The following is a 25522-nucleotide window of genomic DNA, read 5'->3' as shown; positions in this document are numbered from 1 at the left end:
CAGCCTACATCACAATGCCTACCCCATTCAGCCCACCTCACCTCGCCTCATCACATGGGCATTTTATCATTTCACAGCATCACAGGAAGGGTGAGTATAGTCTCGTAAGATATTTAGAGAGAGACCACATCCACATAACTATTACTACAGTATACTGCTATAATTATTTTATTTTATTATTAACCATTGTTGTTAATCTCTTACTGTGCCTAACTGATAGACTAAACTTTAACATAGATACGTATATATAGGAAAAAAGCAAAATTTATACAGGGTTTGGTACTATCCAGTGTTTCAAGCATCTGGGTGCTGTGAACACATCCCCTGCAGCTAAGGAGGAACTACTGTACTTTATTTATTTTTTTAAGATTTTATTTATTTATTCATGAGAGACACACAGAGAGAGAGGCAGAGACACAGACAGAGGGAGAAGCAGGCTCCATGCAGGGAGCCCCATGTGGGACTTGGCCCCGGAACTCCAGGATCACACCCTGGGCCAAAGGCAGGCGCTAGACCGCTAAGCCACCCAGGCATCCCAGTACGTTATTTAAAGGCAATTTTGACACTGCAAATAATAAAATAATTGGTAAAAATCTATGGCAGGTGGTGTTGGACATCCTCAGGGTCTCCTCTAATGCTACTGGCTTTCCTAGCCCTGTTCCAGAACTTAAGCCCACTAGGACCCCCAAAATAGAACTTCTTATTTCAAACACCTACACCAACTGAGAGCCTGTATCACCAAGTCTGAGGATAATGTCATATCAATAAGTTAAAAACTGCATATTGTAGGTGCCCCTGGGTGGCTCCGTGGGTTAAGTGTTTGACTCTTGATTTCACTTCAGGTCACGATCTCAGGGCCATGAGATCCAGCCTCAAGTTGGGCTCCGTGCTGGGTGCAGAGCCTGTTTGAGATTATTCTGTCTCTCCCTCTCTCCCCTTCCTTCCTTGCTCACATTCGCTGTCCCTCTCTCTCTCTCAAAAAGAAAGAAGAAAGAAAGAAGAAAGAGAAAGAAAGAAAGAAAGAAGAAAGAAAGAAAGAGAGAGAGAGAGAGAGAGAGAGAGAGAGAGAGAGAAAGAGAGAAAGAGAGAAAGAAAGAAAGAAAGAAAGAAATAAAGAAAGAAAGAAAGAAAGAAAAAGAGAAATCCTGCATATTGTACACATGGCAGAAAGGGGAGTTTATGTAACATTTTTTTCTTTGCTTCCCTATGCAGAAGTGAAGCTCCAGGATATTTGAGTAAAATATTTTTTCTCCTTCAGAAGCATCTTTAAAGTTCAGGCAATGGAATAAAACATTTGTAGTTCTAATTGTCTGAAATGTTTGTTTGCTTTTTTGTTTTGTTTTGGACACTGACATTCCTCAATCAAGAAGATTAAAGAAGAAACAGAAGGGAGGCACATTTGAAAGTGGTTAACCAATGAGTCTGAAGGTTTAAGAAGCAATAATTTTTTATGATATGAATCTAAACTAAACTGGCCCTTTCTGAAAGACTGACCTTGTATTCAGGAACTACCTTCATTCCCTCTTCCATGGGGTTACACCCCTAAATGCCACCACATTATAGAATTATAAAGACCTAAGTTTCAAATGACTGTGAATAATACAAGAATCGATTAAGAACCAAAACCTCAAAATGTTTCGCATCGACTAAACATTGATTTGAACCTCCAGGGCAAAACTTCCCATCTCTCTGGAATAATGTTAACTGAATTCCTAGATAAATTTTTCTCATGCGAGTAAATATCTAAAGCTGTCCACTGGGCTGGTCCGAAGTATGCTTCCAGAAGCAGCTTCTACCTTCTGTATTTTCTGTGCATGTGTATTGTTTCCTGTTTGTGTTATGCTTGGTTCTGTATCTTGGATCTCAGAGTTCATTTGTTGCTCTTGGGCTTCAGTATTTTATGTAATGCAACTTAACAGATTATTTATCATAAAACAATTTAAGATGACTAGGATTTTTGATCTAAGCAACATTTGTACCTTAAATCACCATGTGCTTTGGTGCTTTGTGGCTTGTTGATAACCGATATTAAAATATTTTCTCCTAGAGAACATGCATCATGTAATTTTTATAATGTGATAGGAGTCAAAACTGAGTCGTGTTACGGATATATTTCTGCTCACAGTCTTTCCTGTATATTCCCTCTAAACCCCACCTGACATGAACATCTATACCACTCAGGCACATTCCTACAGGAGGACGCAGGCCCGCGTGGAGGAACACACGCTGTCCTCACTCTGGCTCTTGCTGAGGATGTAGGTGCAGAGCAGGGCCTGGTCCGGAGCTCTCCGAGGGCCATGGGGATGCAAATGCACCCCAAGAGACTTGCAACTAAGATACTCAAATGTTCTCAACTCCAAGTCCTCCCTGTTTAAAAAACTGTGCCAACCATAACCATTTTGTTTTCAAAATCCTGGATAAAACAGGATGAAAAGAAAGAGACAGTCAGAAAAGGTAAGTGAGCAGACTAAGATCACCCAAGAAGCAAGTGGCAGAACCCAGAGTTTGAAACCTAAGTCTCCTCACAGGCCCTCCAGAAAAGGCAGTGGGGAGGGCAGCCACAGACACAGCAAAATCCCAAATGTGTATCCTCATTCTCTCCCCCTGCATCCTCAGCTAAAATCCAGTACACTGGCTGGCCAATAAAATGTAGGCATCAATTGTGGCCCAGTGCCTAAAAGAGTTCCCCAGCCCTTTCCTAAAACATACTTATGAACTTCAGGAATAACTGGAAATGTCTTAGTATCTTGCACAGTGCATGTTGAAAAATCACATTTGTTAAAACCACCTGCTACTACCTTCATTCTTCTAACCCTGGTGACATCGGTAGGAACCCAGGTCAGCCTACCTTTAAAATTTGGAATTTTTAATGTATGCATATCTTCAATGTTTTGCTTTTTTAACACGTTGGCCTAATGTCTCCAGTGTAGTGATGCCAGGCCAAGAACTATGGCTCAAATACCACCTCATTTCAGCCTGTTTTCGGCAAAACAGCCTCAGGACTTCTCATTGAATGAACAAGTTGCCTTGCTACTCAGCCCTGCTGCTTTGCTGATGCTGACAAAGGAACACCCTACCCTTCAATCCTTGCCACCTTCATCCACTCATTCCAAGAATCTTGCTGGTAATGTCAAGTCTGCTCAAGCTAGAGGTCAGTATTGCAATTGGCCCGTGTTGGTCATGAACATCTCCAGTGCACAATGGGGGCCCTGCAAAGGCCAAAATGAGGGGCTCAAGGCCATGTTGGTACCATGGAAAGACAAGGTGTTATTTAAACCTGCTCACTTACAGGATGGTTATTCATATTGCAAAAGGTTAACTAAGGATGCCTTTAAATAATGCACTTTTTAAAGGTATTCAAAAGTCTGAATCCTCCAAGAACGCTGACAATTTTTAGGAGCAGCTTTTATAAAAAGGAAGGCACAGAGGTGGCAGGGTGGGAGGGAGCCATGTAGGAATGGGGGCAGCGGGAGCACCTTTCCATTGTCTCTGGAGGCCTCACCATGCTATTTCTCTCCAGCCAACAGAAACCACATTTTGACTCAAATCTGAGCAAGCAAGAATATCTCCCTAGAGGGTGTATCAGATGTGACTGGTGTGATGACCAAACATTTTCTAATTGAGAGATGAAATATTCAGTACTGCTCATAAACCCCAGAATAGCACCGACTAGTGTCTTAGATAGAAAACTTACATAAGAAAATACCTTTTTATTCTCTTATGATAGAAATAACTCCCTAGAAAATACGGGTCAGAGTTAATGAGAAAGATGAGTCAAGTCCAGTGTGTAACACTTTTAATTTATGCCATGCTAAATGTGGAATAAATTAATTGCTTATGATTTATGGATTGAGTTTAAAGTTTTTGCCAAAAATAAAATAATTATTTTGCCTCTCCTGGTTCAGCATGAATGAATCCAGTTCATTCCCTGCACATCAACTGGTATGAGCCAAATCCAATGGTTTCAAATGTTTCTTTTTCTCAGGATCTGGATTTCTCCTCCCTCCTTCAATCCCCCCTATGTCTCAAGGAATGTCAGTAGGTTTTCTTTTATTACCACAAAATGGAAATGGGAGTGCCTTCATTTCTACTTTATCATCATCTAGGTTCTCATAGAATCATTTAAAGCAGTCTTTTCTGATGATAGGTGAAAATGGGACAAAACGTCATTAGCTGGAGCTACATGAGAATGCGTTTAGAGGTGAGGTGGGCTTGGAAGGGGTCTTTAAATACTTCATCAAACACGGCCTCCAAAGCCCTGAGGAGGGGTGACTAAAAGAGATCAGGGTCAGTGAGTGTGGTGCTGGATGGAGGGTACATTGGGGGTTCAGTATATTATTCTCAACTCTGGCGTACCATTGAAATTTTCCATGATAAAAAAAAACAAAAACAAAAACAAAAAACTTTACAAACAGATTTTTCCATTTTCTGCCTTTTCTTTAACAAGGCCCTCTCGGTTCCGGCGATTCCATTCTCACGCAGCAGGCGGGGGTGGGGTGGGAGAGGGCCCCGGAGCAGCTGCAGGCCAACATTTGCTCCTTGCAAAGGGGCCGGGGTTTTGGAGAGAGGAGGGCTCTTCGTCACAGCCTCTCACAGGCTTGGCACCTGTGGTCTGATCTCCAAAAAGCCACTCCACACAACCACCAGGCACCCACGGTGTGCGATAATTCATTCGCTGATTTGGCTCTGGTTGCTTCCTGCCCTAGCCAGGGGGGACATCGGGCTGCTGGGGGCACCGAGAGGATCCCGGAGTCGGACCCTCCCCTCCCAGAGGACCGCAGCCAGCTCCAGCGCGGGCTGTCCTGGCGACCGCACCGCAGCCAGGAAAAGTTGGCTCGCGCGGGGTTTGTTGCCAGGCTGAGGTCTGCGCACCCGCCTCCCGCTCTGCCTCCCGCCAGACCCTCGGGCCAGTGCGAGGGACGCGGAAAGGGACAGACACGAGCACGCACCGGCGCCCGAGCCCGATTCCAACGAGAAACCCGAGCCGCCCGGCCTCTGCCCCTCAATCGCTTAAGCCCTCGGCGGCGTCTGCTGTGCTGCGCCCCGGGACCGGGACCGGGACCGGGACCGGGACCGGCCGGGGGCCGCGCGCACACCGAGCCCGGCCCCCAGCCCCCCGCCCCCAGCCCCGCGGCGCCGGCGCATCTGACGCCGCAGAAGGGCTGCGCTCGCTGAAGTCTGGCCGCCGGAGCCCGGCTCTGCGGGCAGGGGAACCTGCCTCCGCCCCCCCCCCCCCCCCACTAAGGGAAAGAAGGCGACCCGGTGACGCCTTCCTCTGGCCTCTCCGAAAAGCCGGGCGGCCGCACTGGCAGCCTCCCCGAAGCAAGGCTGCGAGCGCCCACTCGGTCGGAGCCGCGCAGAGAACGCACGAGCGACCGAAGCCCCTTCCCTCGGACAAGTGCCCAACTCCGCAGCCCGGAGAGCGCTCGCCCCGGGGCAGGAATCCTGCCTGGCGGAATCGGGACTAGAGCTTGATCCCCCAAGCGCCCCCTCGGTCCCCTGTGGACCAAAGGCCCAGGCAGTCGCGGACGCAGGGGCTCCGGGAGTCCCCGCCTGCGTCCCGGCCCGGGGCTGGGAGTCCCCATCCCGGCGCGCTCGCGCCCTCGCCCTCCTTTTCCCTTCGCTCGGCGACGGCAAGCCCAGCCGGTTTACCTTCCCGGTCCCGTCCGGACCTCGGTGCCCAGCTCCGCGGCTGCCCCGTCACCAGCACCAGCCTCTTCTGGGTCGCTCCGGGGGGTCGCCCGAAGCCGCGGAGCCTCCGCCCGCCGCGCGCCCCCACGGCCTGGGCGGTCCCCCCCGCCGCGCCCCCGGGCCCGGGTCTCACTAGCGCCCACCGACTTTGCACAACAGCCCCTCCGCGCCGCCAGGCTGCAGCCCGGGCTCACGGCACCCGGCCCCTTCCTCCGCATCTTCCGCGCCTGCCCTGCTCTCCCCGGCTCCCGGCGACCCCGCGCCTCCCAGGTCGCGCCGCCGCGACCCCCCGACTCACCGCGGGCCCCGCGCCGCCGCCGGGTCTGCGCGCGCCGAGGCGGAGCCAGGGCGCCCCCCCCCCCCGCGCGAGCGCCGCCCCCCGCGCCCCCCGCGCCCCCGCGGCCCCCGCCCACGCCTTCTGGCCCCTCGGCCCGCCCGCGCTGCGGGGGCGGTCGGGACTCACCTCCCGGACAAGGTGACCCGGCCGGTGCGCCCCGGCGGCCGCCCGCGCGTCTCCGGAGCCAGCGAGCCTGCGGGGCGCGGGGCGGTGCGGCGCCCGCCTCTGCTCGGCTCCCGGCTCTCCCCTCCTGCGCCCCGCCCCCGCCTCCCAGCGCCGCTCCCCGCCCCGAGCTCGCCGCCGGCGCCCCCGCTGCCCCGCGCGCGCCAGAGGGGGCCGCGGAGAGCTCGCGCCGAGGCGACGGGGCGGGGCCCGGCCCTCCAGCCCCAGGCGACCGAGCGGGTGCGGGGAGACTCCCGCGGCGCGCACGGGGCTGGGGGGGGCGGGGGCCCGGCCCGGCTCGGCTCGGCTCGGCTCGCCCAGCCTGGTGACCGGCGCGCCGGCCGCGGTGGCCGCGGGCTCCGGGGGAGGGTGACAGCGAGGGCGAGGACGGCCCCGTGCGGAGGCAGCCGCCGACTTTGCCCCCGGCCGACAGGCCCCCCGGGGGTGTCACGTCCGTGGGTGGCCCGGGGCCAGGGTCTGGGACTGTGCGGGCTACAGAGACTGGGGGTGGGAGGAGCCCCTGGGTACTCCGAGGACGAGGTAGCAGCCTGGCTCCGAGAGGAGATGATTCCCCTCGGTCCTAAAGGCCTCCCCAAGGCTCCTGCAAGGTTTTGAGGTTCAAAGGACCCACTTTACAGGTCTGGCATCTGTTCGAGTACTGACCAGCCAGCTCTCCAGGTGAAACCAGGTGCGGCCCGGATTCTGAGACACCCTGCCCAGCCCCAAACAGTGTTTTCTTCCACTGGCTGCCCCTTGGCAGTTGGAGACTACAGCTGTGGGGGAGGGCGGGTTGGGGGGCATAATTCTGGTTAGGAGAGTGGGTCTAGGGGAGCAGAGCTGAGGAGGGCCACTGCATTTGAAGTGTTGGGGGAAGGGAGTATAGTGTTTTTAGTTTGAATTCCATAGAGAAAGAACCCCGAATGAAAGATCTATCCGAAAAGGAGTTAAAGTGACTTAGGAAAATAATCTGTGAGCCCATTTCTACCCCGGGTGCAGACCTGCTGTAGACTCCAGCCTTGCTAGCCAAGGCCCTGTTAGTCAAGCCCCCAGGAGACCCTCCCCCTTGCCCTGGTAACCAACCCTTTGTCCCCCCCCACCCCCCCTCCCAGAAGGCACTGCTTCCACTAACAGTACCTCTGGTAGAATTTCCAAAGGGCAGGAGTTAGAGGTGGTGCGGGAAGGATGGGTCCCTCACTGTGTTCCCTTGGGGGGCAGTGTGTGTGTATGTGTGTGGGGGGAGTCTGGCACCTATGGGACATCAGCAACCCAAAGAGAATGCTGAAGTCAGAATGGTACTGTAAAAGACTTTCAAGTGGAGGAACAGGTCAGCAGAACCAGCACTATCTATGCTTTGCCTTCATCATTCGAATTGCAATCCAATCTCCATCTCCGCAGCATGGCAAAGCAAAACTGGAGGTTCTTCCTCTAGATCCTCAGAGCTACAAGCTCGTGGTTTGGTACATCTCTCCCATCTAGGAGAAGTTCTCAGATGGGAGGGAGATGCCCCCCACCCTTACCTTAGTAAAGTTGCTAGTCCTTTCCTGAACAGAAAATTCTCTCATCTGAACCATGAACCACTGGGTTAAGAAGGTGTTGTTACACTCATCTGAGGTGAGCAGAGAATCATTCCCATTTATCAGATGAAAAAGCTGAGGTTTTTCTTTACAAAGGCTAATTGAGGTAGTTGTAGCTACAGAATACACAGAAGTAGCCTGGAGCACAGTTTGTTGCCTTTCTGCCAATGCCGCTTTTGCTTATCTGGGCTTTGGGTTGAATTTTGGAGGGCAGTTTTGTTTTGCCAAGAGAGCACTTTGACTCTAGGTACTATCTGAATTTTAAATTGGATTTTTCCTAATAGGACAGGAGGCACCTTCCTTCGTGCAGTATAAAACATGATCAACCTGAAATCTGGCATTGTGATGCCCCCAGATATGGTTTTCTTTTTTAAAATTCCCCTGGCTATTCGGGGTCTTTTCTAATTCCACACAAATCTTAAAATAATTTGTTCTAACTCTCTGAAGAAAGTCCATGGTATTTTGATAGGGATTGCATTAAACGTGTATATTGCCCTGGGTAACATTGACATTTTCACAATATTAATTCTGCCAATCCATGAGCATGGAATATTTTTCCATCTCTTTGTGTCTTCCTCAATTTCTTTCAGAAGTGTTCTATAGTTTTGAGGGTATAGATCCTTTACATCTTTGGTTAGGTTTATTCCTCGGTATCTTATGCATTTGGGTGCAATTGTAAATGGGATTGACTCCTTAATTTCTCTTTCTTCTGAATGGATAAAGAAGATGTGGTTTATGTATACAATGGAATATTACTCAGCTATTAGAAATGACAAATACCCACCATTTGCTTCAACGTGGATGGAACTGGAGGGTATTATGCTGAGTGAAGTAAGTCATTCGGAGAAGGACAAACATTATATGTTCTCATTCATTTGGGGAATATAAATAATAGTGAAAGGGAATGTAAGGGAAGGGAGAAGAAATGTGTGGGAAATATCAGAAAGGGAGACAGAACGTAAAGACTGCTAACTCTGGGAAACGAACTAGGGGTGGTAGAAGGGGAAGAGGGCGGGGGGTGGGAGTGAATGGGTGACGGGCACTGGGGGTTATTCTGTATGTTAGTAAATTGAACACCAATAAAAAATAAATTAAAAAAAATAAAAAATAAAAAAAATAAAACATGATCACTGATTGCCTGTGGAGTGTTCCCTCCAGAAGTGAGGATTGCAGAAGTTAAAGGAAGAAAACACCATTGAATTTTGTGGACTATCTGTATATCCTAGGTACTTTGAAACTTTTCAGGTTGATACTCTGGAACTGTATACCCTACCCTGGCTCATCTTGGTGATGTGTTGAGCATGGATATATTTGTAGGGAGTGTGGGTGGTATGGAATTGCATTTCCTAATATTTTCTAAGAGTCGGTTTCCATAATGTGCCTCAATCAATTTAGCATCTAAATATTCACAATTTTCTTTTGTTGTGGAATGAATATGAAACTTCTTCTGACAGTTTTATGGGTGAACTCCCTTAAGTCACTATGTTCTATGTTTGTAAAGCTCTTTACTTTGGATGCTTTGCAGGTACTGAAGAAATACTCAGTGATTCATAATTGTTGAAAAAACCACATTGGACTGTGAGATCAAAAAACAGATGTCTCTGAAGAAAGAGGGTAATTTGAAAGAAATGGAACAATTCATAATGTGGTATGAACATTCCTCTTCCTCATCTTCTTCTTATTAATTTCTTGCATGCCACTAACATAGCTTCAAGATCCCCAGATACATATTGTCTTTTCTTGACACTACCCCATATGCGCATACACACACACATATACACACACAAACACACTCCTTTTAGTGTTTCTGCAATCCTAATGGGCCTTACTCTTCACTGCAAAAGAAACTTGCCAGGATCAGGAGTCTAAAACCCTGAGAGGGGTTGTCACCTGCTCCCAGCAAATGTGGCAGCTCTGGGAGGAATCCAGGGCTCCTGGGGGCACCTCAGTTGATTTGGAATGTTAACTGTGCACATAGAGCAGTTTGTCTTAAGTGTGGTTCCCTGCTTGTGATTGGAGTGTTAGCATAACTGATATAGGTGATGAAACACTGAAATGAAAAAGCAAATGAAGGGCTGCCACATATTGGGCAGTGGGACACAGTAGAAATCATAAAATCTCCTAGAAACTGGGTAACCTTCTCAATGATTCTTATCTCTTACAAGAGATTATAGAACTTTTCAGAGCTATGGACAGTTGGTGGGGCCAATTCAATTCACATGTTGTTGCTGTCAGTCTTCTCAGTGATTTTCAGGAGAAGCTGTTACCTGCCCAGAGGTAGGTGGACTTGATGAGAGGAAATACAGATTCAAGTTTTTAAAAATAAGAAATATTCCTTAAAATGTCTTAAACTGAAAGGCTTTAGATCAAGGGCTATATAGTACTATGTGTAGTGTCTGGGGGTCAACAGAGCTCATTCAGAAACCCATCTTTAGATCAAACATGTAAAGTGCTCTGTCCCAAATGTTGATTGTAGTATTAAAGATGAAGAATAGGTATATGCAATTTTAAAGCATTTTAATTAATATAATGCAGGGTTTCTTTTTTCTTTTCGCTCCCCAAAATCTATTACTAAATTGTTTGTCTTAAGTTGATGACATCCAGGAATTGAAAAGCTGCAATGTCTTATGACAGTGGAATCCTTTTTGACTTAGAAGGACAGGTAAATGAGCATTCAGATGTTCAATATAGACATGAAAGGCAAGGTTCTAAGAAAAAAAAAACATGAATGAATCAGAAATAAAGGGAGAAAAAGCTAAAACCTAGGGAGATTTCTGAGGCCACGTCGAATGAGAGTTTAGAACATGAAAAAACTTGCCAAAGAATGTCATAAAGTTGGAGCTGGAGGAATTCTTGATGACCACCCTCTGATTTTCCCCATGAGAAGACAGTTCTAGAAGGGCTGTGTGGAAGGGCAGTCAAGCCACATTGGGTTACTGATTTCCAAATTAGCTGTTCTGCCTCTGCATCTATTACATCGCTTTGGAAAGAATCAAAGAAGAGAGAAAGTGAATGTGTTCTAGGCAATTTCTATAGTGCCAGAGTATCTCTTATCTATTGTTTCCCCCAAACTCAGTAGCTTAAAATGATAATCGCTCACAATTCTGAGGGTTGGCCAAGAGGGCTAAGCCCACTGGGATGGATTGCCTCTGTTTCACTTGGTGCTGCCTGGGCTCACTCAGACCTATCTGTGGTCAGCTGGCAGTCAAAAGCCTGACTCACCTATCTGGGGGTTGATTGGTGATGGGCCGACAGGCCAGGCCGTAAGTCTGCCACCCAGATGGCTGTCCCAGCATTCCTTACAAAGTGGTGGCTGTAGGGTGCCCAATGGCAACAGCTTCAGTGCACACAGATTTCCAGCAGACTTGACACTAGCTATAGTCTCATTAACCAAAGCAGGTCAGGTGCCCTGTTCCAAGGCAGGAGATGGGGAAATAGCTGTCATGTTTTGATGGATGGATGGAGCCATAAAATCACATTGGCAATGAGCATGTATATACTAAAGGGTGGAAGGAATTGAGGGTCATTTTTGTTATCTGCTGCACCTAGAAATAAGGTAGGTTCTTTATATACATAACCTCTCTGAATTCTGATCTCAGCTCAGTGGGGCTGGGAGTGATCCCAGGAGCTGAAGAGGCTGAGAATCAGGGACTGAATAGCTCACATAGTTACTGAGAGGAGAGGTAAGGTGCAGATCCAGGCTGTCTGCTTCTTCTTCCTTTTTTTTTTTTTCTGGAGCAACATTTTTTTTAATAATAAATTTATTTTTTATTGGTGTTCAATTTGCCAACATACAGAATAACACCCAGTGCTCATCCCGTCAAGTGCCTCCCTCAGTGCCTGTCACCCATTCACCCCCACCCTCCGCCCTCCTCCCCTTCCACCACCCCTAGTTCCTTTCCCAGAGTTAGGAGTCTTCATGTTCTGTCTCCCTTTCTGATATTTCCTACCCATTTCTTCTCCCTTCCCTTCTATTCCCTTTCACTATTATTTATATTCCCCAAATGAATGAGAACATATAATGTTTGTCCTTCTCCGATTGACTTACTTCACTCAGCATAATACCCTCCAGTTCCATCCATGTCGAAGCAAATGGTGGGTATTTGTCGTTTCTAATGGCTGAGGAATATTCCATTGTATACATAAACCACATCTTCTTTATCCATTCATCTTTCGATGGACACCGAGGCTCCTTCCACAGTTTGGCTATTGTGGACATTGCTGCTAGAAACATTGGGATGCAGGTGTCCTGGCGTTTCATTGCATCTGTATCTTTGGGGTAAATCCCCAGCAGGCCAATTGCTGGGTCATAGAGCAGGTTTATTTTTAACTCTTTGAGGAACCTCCACACAGTTTTCCAGAGTGGCTGCACCAGGTCACATTCCCACCAGCAGTGTAAGAGGGTTCCCCTTTCTCCACCTCCTCTCCAACATTTGTGGTTTCCTGCCTTGTTAATTTTCCCCATTCTCACTGGTGTGAGGTGGGATCTCATTGTGGTTTTGATTTGTATTTCCCTGATGGCAAGTGATGCAGAGCATTTTCTCATGTGCATGTTGGCCATGGCTAGGTCTTCCTCTGTGAGATTTCTCTTCATGTCTTTTGCCCATTTCATGATTGGATTGTTTGTTTCTTTGGTGTTGAGTTTAATAAGTTCTTCATAGATCTTGGAAACTAGCCCTTTATCTGATACGTCATTTGCAAATATCTTCTCCCATTCTGTAGGTTGTCTTTGAGTTTTGTTGACTGTGTCCTTTGCTGTGCAAAAGCTTCCAGATTTTAGGTTGTACTACAAAGCTGTGGTCATCAAGACAGTGTGGTACTGGCACAAAAACAGACACATAGATCAATGGAACAGAATAGAGAATCCAGAAGTGGACCCTCAACTCTATGGTCAACTAATATTCGATAAAGGAGGAAAGACTATCCACTGGAAGAAAGACAGTCTCTTCAATAGATGGTGCTGGGAAAATTGGACATCCACCTTCAGAAGAATGAAACTAGACCATTCTCTTGCACCATACACAAAGATAAACTCAAAATGGATGAAAGATCTAAATGTGAGACAAGAGTCCATCAAAATCCTAGAGGAGAACACAGGCAACACCCTTTTTGAACTCGGCCACAGTAACTTCTTGCAAGATACATCCACGAAGGCAAAAGAAACAAAAGCAAAAATGAACTATTGGGACTTCATCAAGATAAGAAGCTTTTGCACAGCACTGGCTGTCTTCTACTTCCTCAGTAGCCAACATTAACAGAGGGAGTCTGTTAGGAGTCAGCGGAATGCTTACCATCAAGGTTGGGAACTCAGATGTTTACCTGAGCTCCAAGTAAGCATCTGCTGCTTCCTATCACTTCTGGATTTCTGCATATCTAAAATGGCATTGTGTGAGGCGTGAATGTGTTCAATACACTCAGCATGTTTTCCTGACCAGAGTTGGCTCGTTATTGTTCTTAAAGACAGTTGGTGAGACAAGGTTGTTGGGTACTTTTTCCAACAAAGTGGCCAATTCTGGATTTTTGGCACAAAACAGATGCTGGTGCTTGGAAGGCCCCCAGAATACTATATAAGAGGAGTGATTGATGTTATCTCTCTCATTCAAGGTACTTGTTTTGAGGGGGCAGAGGCTGGGTGTGGCCAACACCCTTGCATCCCTTCAGATCCCCCTAGATCCCTTTGGCTGATTCCATCTGCCCACTCTCCAGTTTCTGCAGAACTTGCTGCTTATGACTCATACCGACATATTTCTTTGACATTATGCTAATTCCTGGGACAGCCTTAATTTCTCTTGTAAGAGCATGAAAACATGAGTTTTCTGTTCCACTCTTCCCCAGGCCTTGAAAGCCAGAGACTGAGAGACATCTGAGCACATCTAGGACCATGGGGTGCAACCATGGTCATAGGCATTCAGCCACCTCCTTAACCTCTTGAAATATCAGTTTTTCCATCTACAAAGTGGATATAACAACATTTGCCATAGATTGCTAGCACTTATAGCAGTGGAGATGCTAAGGAAGATCTGTGGTTGTTAGGGGTTTTGGGAAGATGTGCCAGCAAGGCATGCTCCAGAGTTCTCCCTGCTTCCTCTAAGACCCACTAAAGCCAAATAATAGGTTTTGCTACTTATTCTTGTGGTGTCCTGATGCCCATCCTTTTTGTTGGCATAGTTTTCCTCAGCAGAATTCATGATTTTGCATACCTGAATTAGAGAAGCTGGGCCACCTCAGTAAACACAAGTGCTACCTAATCCAGAATGGTAGCTTGGCCTGGGTCTCCTTTTCTGAAACCAGAGCCTAAGGGTGCAGTCAGACCTTTATTGGGGGGAACTAATCCCAGGGACAAGATGTGAAGACCACCTATATGGTCCATGGGGAGGAAGAGGGAGCCAGTCTAAGGGAGAAACTCCTGAGGCGGTCACAGTAGGTGACAACCAGCTTTCCATCCCCTGGGACCATCTGATGAATGAGAAGTGTTTCTCAAAATCAACCAGGAGAGGGATGAAGAGGATATGCATATCCCTGAGCCTCCATCCTCCATGGGCCCAGGAGGCATTGGCACCCACTTTTCTAGGTGGTGTCTGAATGTGTGTCAAACAAGCTTCCTTTTGCACAAGAGAGGACTCTAAGTAGGATCCTGGAAAATTTTGCTGCATGATTTACTGTGTGAAATTCCTGTACCATTCATGTCTACTTTAAGGATCTGCCTTTTACTTCAAGATGTTAGGTGTCAAATTGCTTTTTCTTTGAATGTGGCCCTGTGTTGAGACTCAGCCACAAGCTGCTCATTTTTGTGGGTTACATCAGATAAACACAGAGGTAGGTTTGGTTATGCCATCCAGTTGAGATAGATCCTGTCTACCTTTCCCAGCAACCAGGCCCATATACATCATGCAGCCAGAGGTCAGTCAGGAAAGAAAGGTCAAGTTCAGGGGCTCCCTTTGTGCTCAGTGCAAATATTGTGGATCCTTTCTGCTGTTATCTGCTTGTCTCCCACCCTGAATTTATTCCATCTCCCAACTTTGACAATTCACTTCTTCTTCCTATACTGTCACATACTGTCTTGGGCATTTTTGGAGATGTCAGGTAACAACCCAGCCTGTTCACACCAGAGCCTCCAGCCCCTGCTCCCTGTGTCCCCAATGTGGCTGGTCCTCGTATCCCTCAATACCACTTCACCCCTGTCCTGCCTTGGCAGATGGCTTCTACTTGAATTTTATCTAGTTACTAATTTCCTTGATCTAGTTAATGATCCATAACACAAATCTATTATTATGACAGAGTGCAGTATCAGAATAAATCAGTATCTTTGAGAAAATGCATTTGCCAAACGTTGGAAAAAATGGCTGTTTCCAAGACTGTTAAAGAGGAGAAAAATTAGAAGAAGCTTACCTTTACAAAACCTTGCTATCAGGATTGACTGTGAAGCCAGAATTTGCGGCATGTGCTCTAAACGCTAGTCTCAAAAAATAGATTCAGATGTCCACTTCAATCTACGTGCTGAAGTGGACAGGTCAATGTACCGTCTTCACTGAAATGGAAGGAGAGCATGTTTTCCTTGCTGCACAAGGGAACTACATGTACTAATGTAGCTCTAACATAATGACAAAATAAGAGGTCGGGATCATTGAAAACATTGCTTGTGCAGAACTAAGCATTTAAACATGTCATTAATTATTAGAATGATTTCTAGCATTTTCTAAAAGGCCTAAGAACTTGTTTTTGGCACAAGAAAATATATTTTTTGCTGCATGTGCTTTTTTTTCTTGGAAAAAAAGAGATTCTATTATAAAAATAACTACTTCTGTAATTTTGCAGGATGTGGAAGTGGAGGGGAACAGCACAAAGGTAAGCAATTTCCCTTTCGTGATTCCCAGTTTATCACTCATATTTCAAAAAAAGAGTGTCTCTTAAACAAAGAACCTGTCTCAGGCACATGCCAAAACCAACCCGCCTGGCCTTCTGTGCTCTGCAGGCACATTCACTGAGTGATTGTCATGCACATAAGCAGGGGCCTAGAGAAGCAGGACTTGGCAGTGCCACAACTGTCCCAGCAGCCAGTCCTGCCCAGTGTCACTGAAACATGGTTTGCTTGATATCAGGGCACCGGGATGCCATGAAGATCTCCTCCTATAGCAGGGGTTGAGCATGGCCACACAGAATCTCTACAGCTTGGGGATGCAGGACTAATAAACTCTGACTGGTGGCATGAAGGAAAGTACTCCCTTGGTCCCAGGGTCCACCTGACAATCCAAAATATACTCAAAAGGGTTTTGTCACCTATGGTATAGCTTGTCAAATGTACTTAAATTATGTCCCCACAGACATGGAAGGAATAGCAAAATGAAATGTTTAACAAGTAATGGAAAGCAGGAATATTACAATAGTAGACTGCTTTGGGCAGTCGACTGGATGGGTCCTTCCTGGCCTGCGACCTTGTCATTGGTTCAGCAATGTCTGCTTGTGTCTACTACTGGGCAGGTATGAGCAATGACGGTGGAGAACCTGATAGGAGAGGAGGGGGGCTTTTCCCTTAAGGACAATGAACAGTAGCTCTGTAGATCCATAGTAGCTCTGATGGAGAGGGGGGGCAGCCCAAGGAAACTGGAAGTAATCAGAACAGCTGAGACCTGAGTGTGGAGCAGGAGTTAAGGGCTTCTATATGGGGGCTTGTGCACACTGGGGATGGGGCAAGGGGTCCTCCAGGCACTGAGATGCTTTTGCAAGTTTTTAGGTCAGAAGAAGCATGGAGCCCCAAGTGTAAGGTGGGTGAGGTCAGGGGATCAGTCTGGGGAGGAAGGCAGTGGCCTGATCACTAAAGGCCTCACACAAGGTTTAAGGAGGTTAGACTTCATCTTGCGGCCATAAGCAGCATTCAACCAGAAGAATGACAGAATCAAATTTGTATAGGTAAGCTGTGAGTAGATCTTTCACAGGTAGCAAAGGAGGAAGTCAGCTTCTAAGATTCTTCAGGTGGCTTTGAAATCATCACATATGATCCTACACTTTTTGCCATGTGTGCCACTTTTAGAAAATTATCTGAAGGTAAATGTCGTGACTCCCTTGTTCAAGGTCATAGCAGGAATTCTGTCACTTTGTTTGGACTCCTGGCCAGGCATGCATCTCCACCTGCCCCCTCAACTGCCTTACCACCGGCTGCGTGGCCATGCCACCCACAGGCAGGTTTGTCTCCAACATCTCCACTCCCAGAACACAAAATCGGGGCCATGACCTTCTTTTAAGAAGGGAATCTCCTTGGTTTTAGATGCGGGGCGGGGGGGGGGGGGGGGGAGTGTGGGGGGTGGGTGAGAGAATAAGTGCTACAAGGAGAACGGGTCCAGTTCACATGAAGATTTGTCCTTAATAAATAACTTCATAAACTGTAGCCTTCTTATCTCCAGAGCCAGTGACAATGTATTTGTCATCCACAGAGATGTCACAGCTAAGCACCGATGAGGAGGATTCTTTGGACTGGAATATACTGGCCCCATAAGGTGTTCTCCAGGCATTCAGAAGGTTGTCTTTCCCAGTGCTTACGAACCATTTGCCACAATGGGCAAACTTGAGCGACAGTACACAGCTCTCATGGAGATGCAGCTGATATTTATCTGGCTTGGTGACATGTAGCATTTCCACGTTACTGTCCTCCCTTCCCACTGCCAGCCACTCTCCGGTTGGGCAGAAGCCCAGAGAGAAGATCTGTGTGTGAGGTGTCCTTGCTGTTGAATTGTGAATACTCGGTAAGAACCTGTGATACCAAATCTTCAGCTCTCTACTTGGAAGAACATGGAATAACCATACTTAACAGTGACGAATTCTTTAATTAAGTATTATATCTGTAATATATTTATTTTGTTTAAAGAAGGCTTTTTAACTTTGAATAAAGCTGTCTGCTCCTGCACTGATAATGAAGATGCATTGTATCTGATACCCCTCCCCCCCCTTTGTTGGCAAAGGAGGGGAAAGGAAAGTTTAAAATAATTGATGAAAAATGTCACTAAATGTAGACTAAGGACTGTATAGAGATGTGAAATGTATAATTACATATGGAAACAATATGTTGCTGTGTTGTTAGATTTTTTTGTTTTCTACTTATTTTAAATGTTTGAAGATTTGAACAATTAGAACATGACAGGCCACATCATATTCATTTGAGTCTATTTGGAGAACTTTAACCAATATATCTATAGCTTTAGATTCTATTTGATAAAAGTAATTGGACTTTTTTCTTTTTTCTTTTTTGACTGGTCGACAAGTGTCTTTGTAATAAGTTTTTAATTCCTTTTTTTATTGTATTATAGACAGATGAACAAATTAAATTTGGCCTAAAGAGAGAACTTAATCCCTTCTGGATATTTTTGCCATGTTTCTTTGCAAAGGGAGATGTATACCTTTGGGCAGTTTTGTCATTACGAGAAATTACAGGCTATTTTTTGGCATGTTCTTTGGGAACTGCACAGATTCAGGGGAGGATTCCTCCTGCTGTGCAAGTCAAGTCTTTTACAAAACAAGGACAGCAGAGGAGATTTGCAAGGACCTCCCTCTGAAACCAGAAAGAATGGACTCTCACCTGAGATGAGGACTTGCTTTCTTTACCTCCGGTTCTTTCCCTGTCTTAGTTGGATGTCCCCAAAATGGACACAGGCTGTGCCATTGTGCCAGAAACATTGTGTTATCTTTTATGTTGTTGTTGCTGTTCAACTATGATATGTGACTCCTTTTTTTTATTATTATTTTTTGTTTGAATGCTTTAAAAATCTTTTAAGTCTGTGGATCTGCTGATGTACAGTGCCTTTGCTGCTATGGATCAAAATCAAGAGAACTATGTAGATAAACTTTATTGTATAAGTAGAAAATTACTTAATTTCATACTAGAAACGGATGGATGCTGCAAGTTGAAATGGACTGTCCATTGACATTCTTAATGTGGTAGCAGAAAAAAATGGTGTCTTAAGTGCTTAGTGTTTGATGTCATTAACAGTTTTGTAAAACTCTACAGTGTAGAAAGATTTTGATACTAAACTATGCATTGTACATAGTTCTAATGCTTCGTATTGACCACCAGTACTTCTATAATGGTAGACTGTGCATTCAGACTTTTAAGCATTAAACATAAATAACTTCTAAAAAAAAAAAAGAAGAAGAAGAAGGGAATCTCCTCTTTCTGTCTCTGTTGGCTGGACCACTTCCTGCCTGGAGCACTGTTCTTTATTTGCCTTACTTATTACACTTACTGGACAGGAAGCTCTTAGCAGGTAAGGATTGCATTTGAGTGTGCACACATGTGTGCATGGACCTGTGTGGAGGTGAACATGGGTGGGGGGAGTTATTCTGCACCTTCTGTGTAGTGCATCTGCACATTCCCAGCAGCAGCCACCCTGAATGCTGTTTATGGGAAAAGCTGATAAGCATTAGAGAACTGAGTGCATACTATTTGAAAACTATGAGACCTTCTGGTTGCAAACAAACAAATTTACTTATTTCCTAGAATTTATATGTATTATGTGGCTTTTTTTTTCTGCACAAATATATTTGATAACTCAACACTTGCATTACCTGTAACAACACTTCTAAAAATTTTTTTTGTCGAGATTTTCATTGCTGTGGGCTTTCAGCAGGGGTAACTGGGTCTCCCACTAACCAGGCAAAACAAGTTGTGCACTGGAATCTTCAGCAGGGTCTGCTGGAGTCAGGCCTGCCCCCTCTAACTCACACTAGCAGACTAGCTGTGTCCACAAAAATGTATTTTATCTTGTGAAAAAGTCTTGTGTAGGCACCAAAGATGTCAACAGCTAGAAAAATACATTTTATTGCTTCACCAAAGGCACTGAAAACATACTTTTCAATAGAAATATGTCTTTTACCTGCTAATCAACTGTTCCCTAATTATCAAGACAAAGGCAAATTCTGGAGGAGCAACAGGGATGCCAGGGTTGCATGGGAGTGGCACCTGTAAGCCTGCATCCCCTGGCTGCCCTCTCCTTTGGTCTCTTCTCAGACAATGTGCTGATGGAGGGGACATGTAGGGTGGAGGCTGCAGGTTGGCCCCTCGTGGCCCACGTGATGGCCTCGTGGTACAGAAACTACAGTATAACATGGCGTGGCTAGAGGCCAGGATGGCATTATGCAGAGAGGAAGCAGCTGTGACACTTCTGATGCTGGCAGGCCTCTCCACTCCTTCCAAAACTAGCAGCTTAGACAGGGTGTGCTTAGACAGGGTGTTCTAATCTTTGTCTTCCTCTGGAATCTAGTCCGATTTTTTCTCCTCTGTTGCTCTCTTGCTCCAGCCTCTCGGTATCACCTCACTGCCACCCACTGCCCTTCTGACGAGTTCAAGGGGAAAGGGAAAGGAAAAGTCAGGATATGTCAAGTGGATTCCATGCACGCCCCCTCCCACTGCCCCGGGTGGCACAATAGGCTAAATCTCCCAGTTGAGTGGATGGGAGTTTGAAAGAAGCAAAACAGACAGTGCTTGTTTGCCTGAGAAGCAAAGGATGTCTGTGTCTTTCCTTGACACAGTCTTCAGATCCTTGAGCTCTCACTGTCACAAGAAGAGCTACTATAGCCAAAACTAAAATAGTAGCAGGAGAGTCGGCCAGTGTCTTCACACTCAAATGCCCATGATAACCTCCACTGTAGTTTAAGCACCAGGCTCTGATGTGGGATCTCCTTGCAGCTTGGCCACATCCTCCTTGCAGGGGGCAGGAAGGGTCATGGAGGGGTGAGCTGCCTGGTGCCCAGAGTAGGGATGCCTGCTGCAGAGTGGCCTTGAACAAGCCACCTCCTCCCCTCCCCACATTCAGCGTTGTTGCGAAGAGTGAGGGGAGTCCACAGATGTAAGAAAAGTAGAAGAGCCCACATCAAGCACTTGAGAACATCTGCAGTTTATGGGAGTAGCTGGGAAGTAACAGGGAGTCTCTGCCTTCTCCAAGGCACTTAGCAGAGGCTCCTCACACCTGTTCTCTCCACTTCTCTGGGACGGCCCCTTTCACAGGTGCCATTAGCCCTGTTGGCAGAAGAGGTCCTGGAGGCTGCTCTGCTGTGATAGGGGCTTTGCTCAGAAACATGCTCCACAGCTTGTTTTTGCCCGACTCCCCTTGGCTTTTACTTCCCCAGCTACTGGCCTACCTATTTATTTCCATTCCCCTCCCTGGGAAGTCTTTGGACTCATAACCATTTTTCCTGTCTCAGACCCCAGCTTCTCCAGCTGAAGTCCTGATGCTGGACCCTGGCTGCCCTGACCAGCCTCTCTCACTTGGTAACAGGAACCCCATTCTCCCCAGTCCGTGTGAGCAGGGGAGGAGGCAGCACTCAGACCTTGCCCCAGCCATGACCCAGGGACCCAGAGCTGGGGATGCCAAATGTTGCATTTGGAAAGTGGCAGGGATGGTATTTGCATTTGCCAAACTGTAGGTTTTCTCCCATCTCAGCCTGCACCTCTACTTCCTTACCTTGGAGGGCTGTGCTTAAGACTGAGAAGTCCCTTCAGCTGACACCTAGGCTTGCGCCCAGTGAGCTAGCTGACTGGGTGGGTGATAATGTGCCTGACCTGCTCTAGGCCATTTGTTTCCTGCTCATGGGACAGTGCCTGGGGTATACATCAGATTCTTTTTTTTTTTTAAGTATTTTATTTAAATTCAATTTGCCAACATATAGTATAACACCCAGTGCTCATCCCATCAAGTGCCCTCCTTAGTTCCCGTCACGCACTCACCCCATCTCCCCCCCACTCCCCTTCCACGACCCTTTGTTCTTTTTCCCAGAGTTAGGAGTCTTTCATGGTTTATTTTCCTCTCTAATTTTTCCCCACTCAGTCTCCCTCCTTTCCCTTATGGTCCCTTTCATATTTCTTATATTCCACATATGAGTGAAACCATGTGATGATTGTCTTTCTCCAATTGACAGTGTCAGATTCTGTACGCCAGAACCCCAGCCTGAGTTCTGAGATTTCTGTGCCTCTCCCCTGTGCTCATTTGTCACTCCTTTCAAAGAAAGATCTACTCATTTTTATGAAAACATGAAAAAAGAAAAAATACCTATGAAAACAGGCTGAGGGATGAAGTGCCTTGCAGGCTTGGCTCACAGAGTAGAAACTGGAGATTCAAGGAAGGAAACCAGCAGCAAAGTCTGCTTTTGCTCCACATTCAGAAAGTGGACACTTGATCCATTTCTCAGTTTCCGTATCTGCAAAATGAAGGTGCTAATTGACCAATTTTAGCTTATACCCAAGGACTCTGGGAGAATGAATGAGCTTGCATTTCCACATGGCACTGATGTGATGGAAGGTGCTCTATGTCAATAGCTGGAAGAAATAGAGTATGAAGTGGATATTCAGGATGCTTGGGTGTCTCTTGATGATACTGTGTTGAATTAAAATAAATTCTGCTGCAACAGATGAATGGTTTAAGCAGCAAACGCCACCTTTTCACCAAGCATGGGCATGCATTCACGTTTAAAGAGCTCTCCTAGTTATTGTGTCATTTGTTCCCAGCTCTGAACATGTCTGTACCCACCGATGGTACCTGGCAGCAGCCGGAAGAGGCAGGGACCAGAGCTGCTGCCATTGTTTACATGAGAAAGGGAGTCGAGGTCCACAGAGGTTGAGGAATGTCCTGAAGTCATTTAGCTGGCAAGGGTGGTGACCTGGAGCATCCTGATGCCAGGCCCATGCTTGCAAAGATGAAACTACTTCCGTTCCCCTCACCTGGGGCAGAGGGGAGGTAGAATGTCTACTTTTCCGGGCTTTGTCACATCCTTGTCTTCATGTACCTCTGCTCCCAAACATGCATCCTTTGGAGAAGCTCAGAAATGTTATTTGCCGTCATGCTTTGTACGTCCAATCAACTCAGGAGGGAGCCCATGCAACACTGCCCAACAGATCCCAGGTGTGATGAATGCCCCTGTCTGTAGTGCCTTCTGAGGCTGATGGTTCTCACATCACACATTTTCTTATGCGTCCTGTTATGCATCCTGGTGGCTGTTACTCTCCTTGTGGTAAGCCTGTTTACCTCAATGTCACTGGATCACTATTAGTCTGCTCTTGAGGCTATTAAATATTCAAGTTCTGTCAATCTTTTTTTCAAAATCTATTTCTAATGTTCTTAATCAGTTTCTCTGCATGCGTTTGGGCGCCCTTCCAGTCCCCCCCACTCCCTCGTGAAGCCATGGGGCTGTGTGGTATCGGGACCTGCTTCTGGCTTTATGTGAAAGCACTGTACTATTATTCATCAGGGACCCAGTGCTGGGCATCCTGGCAGTCTCCACTTGGACCCCGCCTGACTCCTTTATCTGATCTGTGCACCCACCCTGCAGTTTCTGTATGCTTTTCTCCTAACTCCAGCACATTCATTGTCTTCAGAGGACTTGGGTCCCTGGAGCTGGTTGCCCTTCAAGCTCAGAGAGCAGGGATGCCTGTGGGCTGAGGTCCTCTCTGGTGTCAAGTAAACACGGACAGACTGGTATTGGTGTGAAAGTCCAGCTCCCTTGCTTCCAGGCAGGACAGACTCTGAGGTGTTGCTTACCCTCCATAGCCCTCTGTGGGGTCAGGCTGAAGTTCCCCTCTGAGATTTCCCTGATGTGCTGCACAGGCTTGCTTTCCTCCCTTCCCATCCTCCCCTCCTGCTCCCTTCCTGCCTCCTCCAACCCCCAGGAGCAATTATTCTATAATCGGTTACTGGTCCATGGATCCTCACCTTGGAGTCTGATTCTGGGAGAACCCAGATAAGACACTTGGGTTTCAAGACTGGCTGGAGGTTCAAGAAAGCTGTCTGGATCACCTCATCCATTTAATGCCAGCATGCTATTCAGTGCCGCTGTGCTCAGATATCTCACATGAACTTGAGTCTGCCAGTTCTAACTTGCTGAGACTCCACACCTAAGGTCGATAAAGGGAGGCTGCTTTTAGGAGGCATCATAACATCCTGCTCTGGAGGTAGATCTCCAGGACAAAAGGCTGCCCTGCCACTTACTAATGCTGTATATGCATGCCTGTACACATGTGTACCTATATTTGTGCATCTGTGAGAGCAAGAGAGAGACCTTGGGCAAGCTGCTTAATCTCTTCAGGGCTCTGGTCTACACTGTACAATGGGGAAAATAATAGAGTTTTCATCATATAGGAGGATTATGTGGCATCACCCATGTAATGTGTGTGTGGCATGGAGCCTCATGCTTGTGTGAAAATGCATTAAACACTCTATCCTTTACACTTTTCCCATTGAAGTCACAGCTCTGGGCATCTGGGAATATTTCTAGAGGAACTATCTCCCAATCATGGATCTCAGAGGCCCTCTCCTGTTCATTGGGGTTGGAACAGGTGGAGAGACTCATACATTAAGAGGATGCTGTTCTTGGCATTCTTCAAAGGCACACAGAGAGCAGGGAGATGCACAGTTTCCAGGGTAAAGGAGGCAGACACCCCAACTCACAGACTGTGGGGCGAGCACAAGCATCTGGCATCCACCTTTGCAAACAGTCAGCAGAAGGATGGCTTCAGCTCTGAAAGTCACAAGAAGACATTTGTCTCCAGGACCAACAATTTTACAAAAAGTGCCGCGGGGGGTGGGGAGGGGGGGCGAGCAATTTACCCCTGCCTTTGGCTCACGCAGTGAGCACTGCTTTATAATTAGAGGATTTTGCCAGGGAAGGAATGTCAGAAATTTATGGCACTAGTGCCTACTCATTGGATGCCCACATATAAGAGAAAAAAGGACAAAACACTTAGGGAAATTAGAAGCCATTTAGAAAATAAATCCCTGGGGAATCTATCGAATTTCAATTGGTATAGGACAACAGCTAATTTTCTACTATACTTTTCTGTCTCATTCCTTTGCCCTCATCAGGCCACACTTTTAAAGGGAAGGCTGAGTCCTTGGCTATTGATCAGCAGGAACTCCTGAGCTGTCATAAAACCCTGCCTTGAAAAAATAGATTCTCAATCCACAGAAGGTTTCATGCTTTCAGATCAGTAGATAGGCAAGAGACTCAGTTCACTCATTTAATGAGTGCGAGATGTCTTAGGTGTTACAGAGGACATAAAGATGATTACAACAGAGCCTCTGCCTGTAAGGGTTTATAATCTGGGAGTGGGAAGAGGAGACAAAACTCAAAACATCCAAAGCAAAGAGAGAAAGTGCTGTGAAGGAATTGCAAAGTGGGAGACTGAGGTCAAAGAAAGGAAATTGTGTCTGACCTAAGGGCTGGGGCTGTGCACAGTCTCTGCCTCACCACTCCTTCCCCACCACCCCCAACACTTGGCCCACCAGCTGGTTTCCAGGTGGCTAGAAGGGGCTCCTAGAGCCATACTGCTTATCTCCCCACAGAACTTTTTAATTATACATGTGGCCTGAAAACTTTAAAAATATGCATACTTGCAGAGATGGTGTTTTATTTATTTTATTTTATTTTATTTTATTTTATTTTATTTTATTTTATTTTCAGGTAGCTTTGTGATCAATTTAAATATTTTCATGATATAAATGTTCTTCCATTCTTCCCAGAATGAAGATTCCATTTCATTGCATCATGAATACAGAAAGTAATCTAAATCAAGATGATTTGATTTGGAGCCCCATCCAACGAGGTGGCTAGTTAGCTGTTGTTGTAGCTCAATTTGGACTAAGCATTCACCAGGAATTTCCCAATCAGCCTCTGAGCTACAGCATCACATGCTGGTCTTTCCAGATATAGTACAGGTGGCTGGTGGTGCTTCTTTCCTCAGGTTCACCTCTGCATGTGTGCTCCCTTGGCAGAACATGAGGCA

General features: G+C 46.6%; 2 protein-coding genes and 1 long non-coding RNA gene across 13 annotated transcripts in view; 2 read left to right on the top strand and 1 right to left on the bottom strand.

The window, feature by feature from the left end:
* Positions 1-6286, bottom strand: part of SYNDIG1 (synapse differentiation inducing 1) — a 188225-nt gene extending 181939 nt beyond the window's left edge. For 3 of the 8 annotated variants that reach the window (XM_049100019.1, XM_049100020.1, XM_049100018.1), the window contains exon 1: positions 5653-5806. The gene's annotated coding sequence lies outside the window, so the exon portion shown is untranslated. Of the gene's footprint in view, positions 1-5652; positions 5807-5989; positions 6041-6154 lie in introns of those variants that run through there. The other 5 variants (XM_025461523.3, XM_049100021.1, XR_007405326.1 and 2 more) reach the window with 4 other exon arrangements.
* LOC112668863 (cystatin-9-like) overlaps positions 1-25522 on the top strand; it is a 1128704-nt gene that overhangs the window by 438160 nt on the left and 665022 nt on the right. The gene's annotated exons all lie outside the window — the stretch shown is intronic.
* Positions 17-25522, top strand: LOC112668859 (uncharacterized). 4 transcript variants are annotated; one of them, XR_003141925.2, is made up of 8 exons: positions 17-90; positions 2926-3151; positions 9290-9412; positions 15580-15609; positions 16086-16242; positions 16834-16944; positions 17193-17501; positions 25260-25522. It is a non-coding gene; the product is annotated as an uncharacterized LOC112668859 (long non-coding RNA). The 4 variants fall into 4 exon arrangements; XR_003141927.3 differs by lacking the exon at positions 25260-25522 and having other exon boundaries at positions 16793-16944; positions 17193-19220; XR_003141924.3 differs by lacking the exon at positions 25260-25522 and having other exon boundaries at positions 17193-19218.

This window comes from Canis lupus, chromosome 23 (genome assembly GCF_003254725.2).
Source record: "Canis lupus dingo isolate Sandy chromosome 23, ASM325472v2, whole genome shotgun sequence".
NCBI lineage: Eukaryota > Metazoa > Chordata > Mammalia > Carnivora > Canidae > Canis > Canis lupus.
Note: the sequence above shows the minus strand (reverse complement) of the source record. Positions and strands in the feature narration are given on the sequence as shown.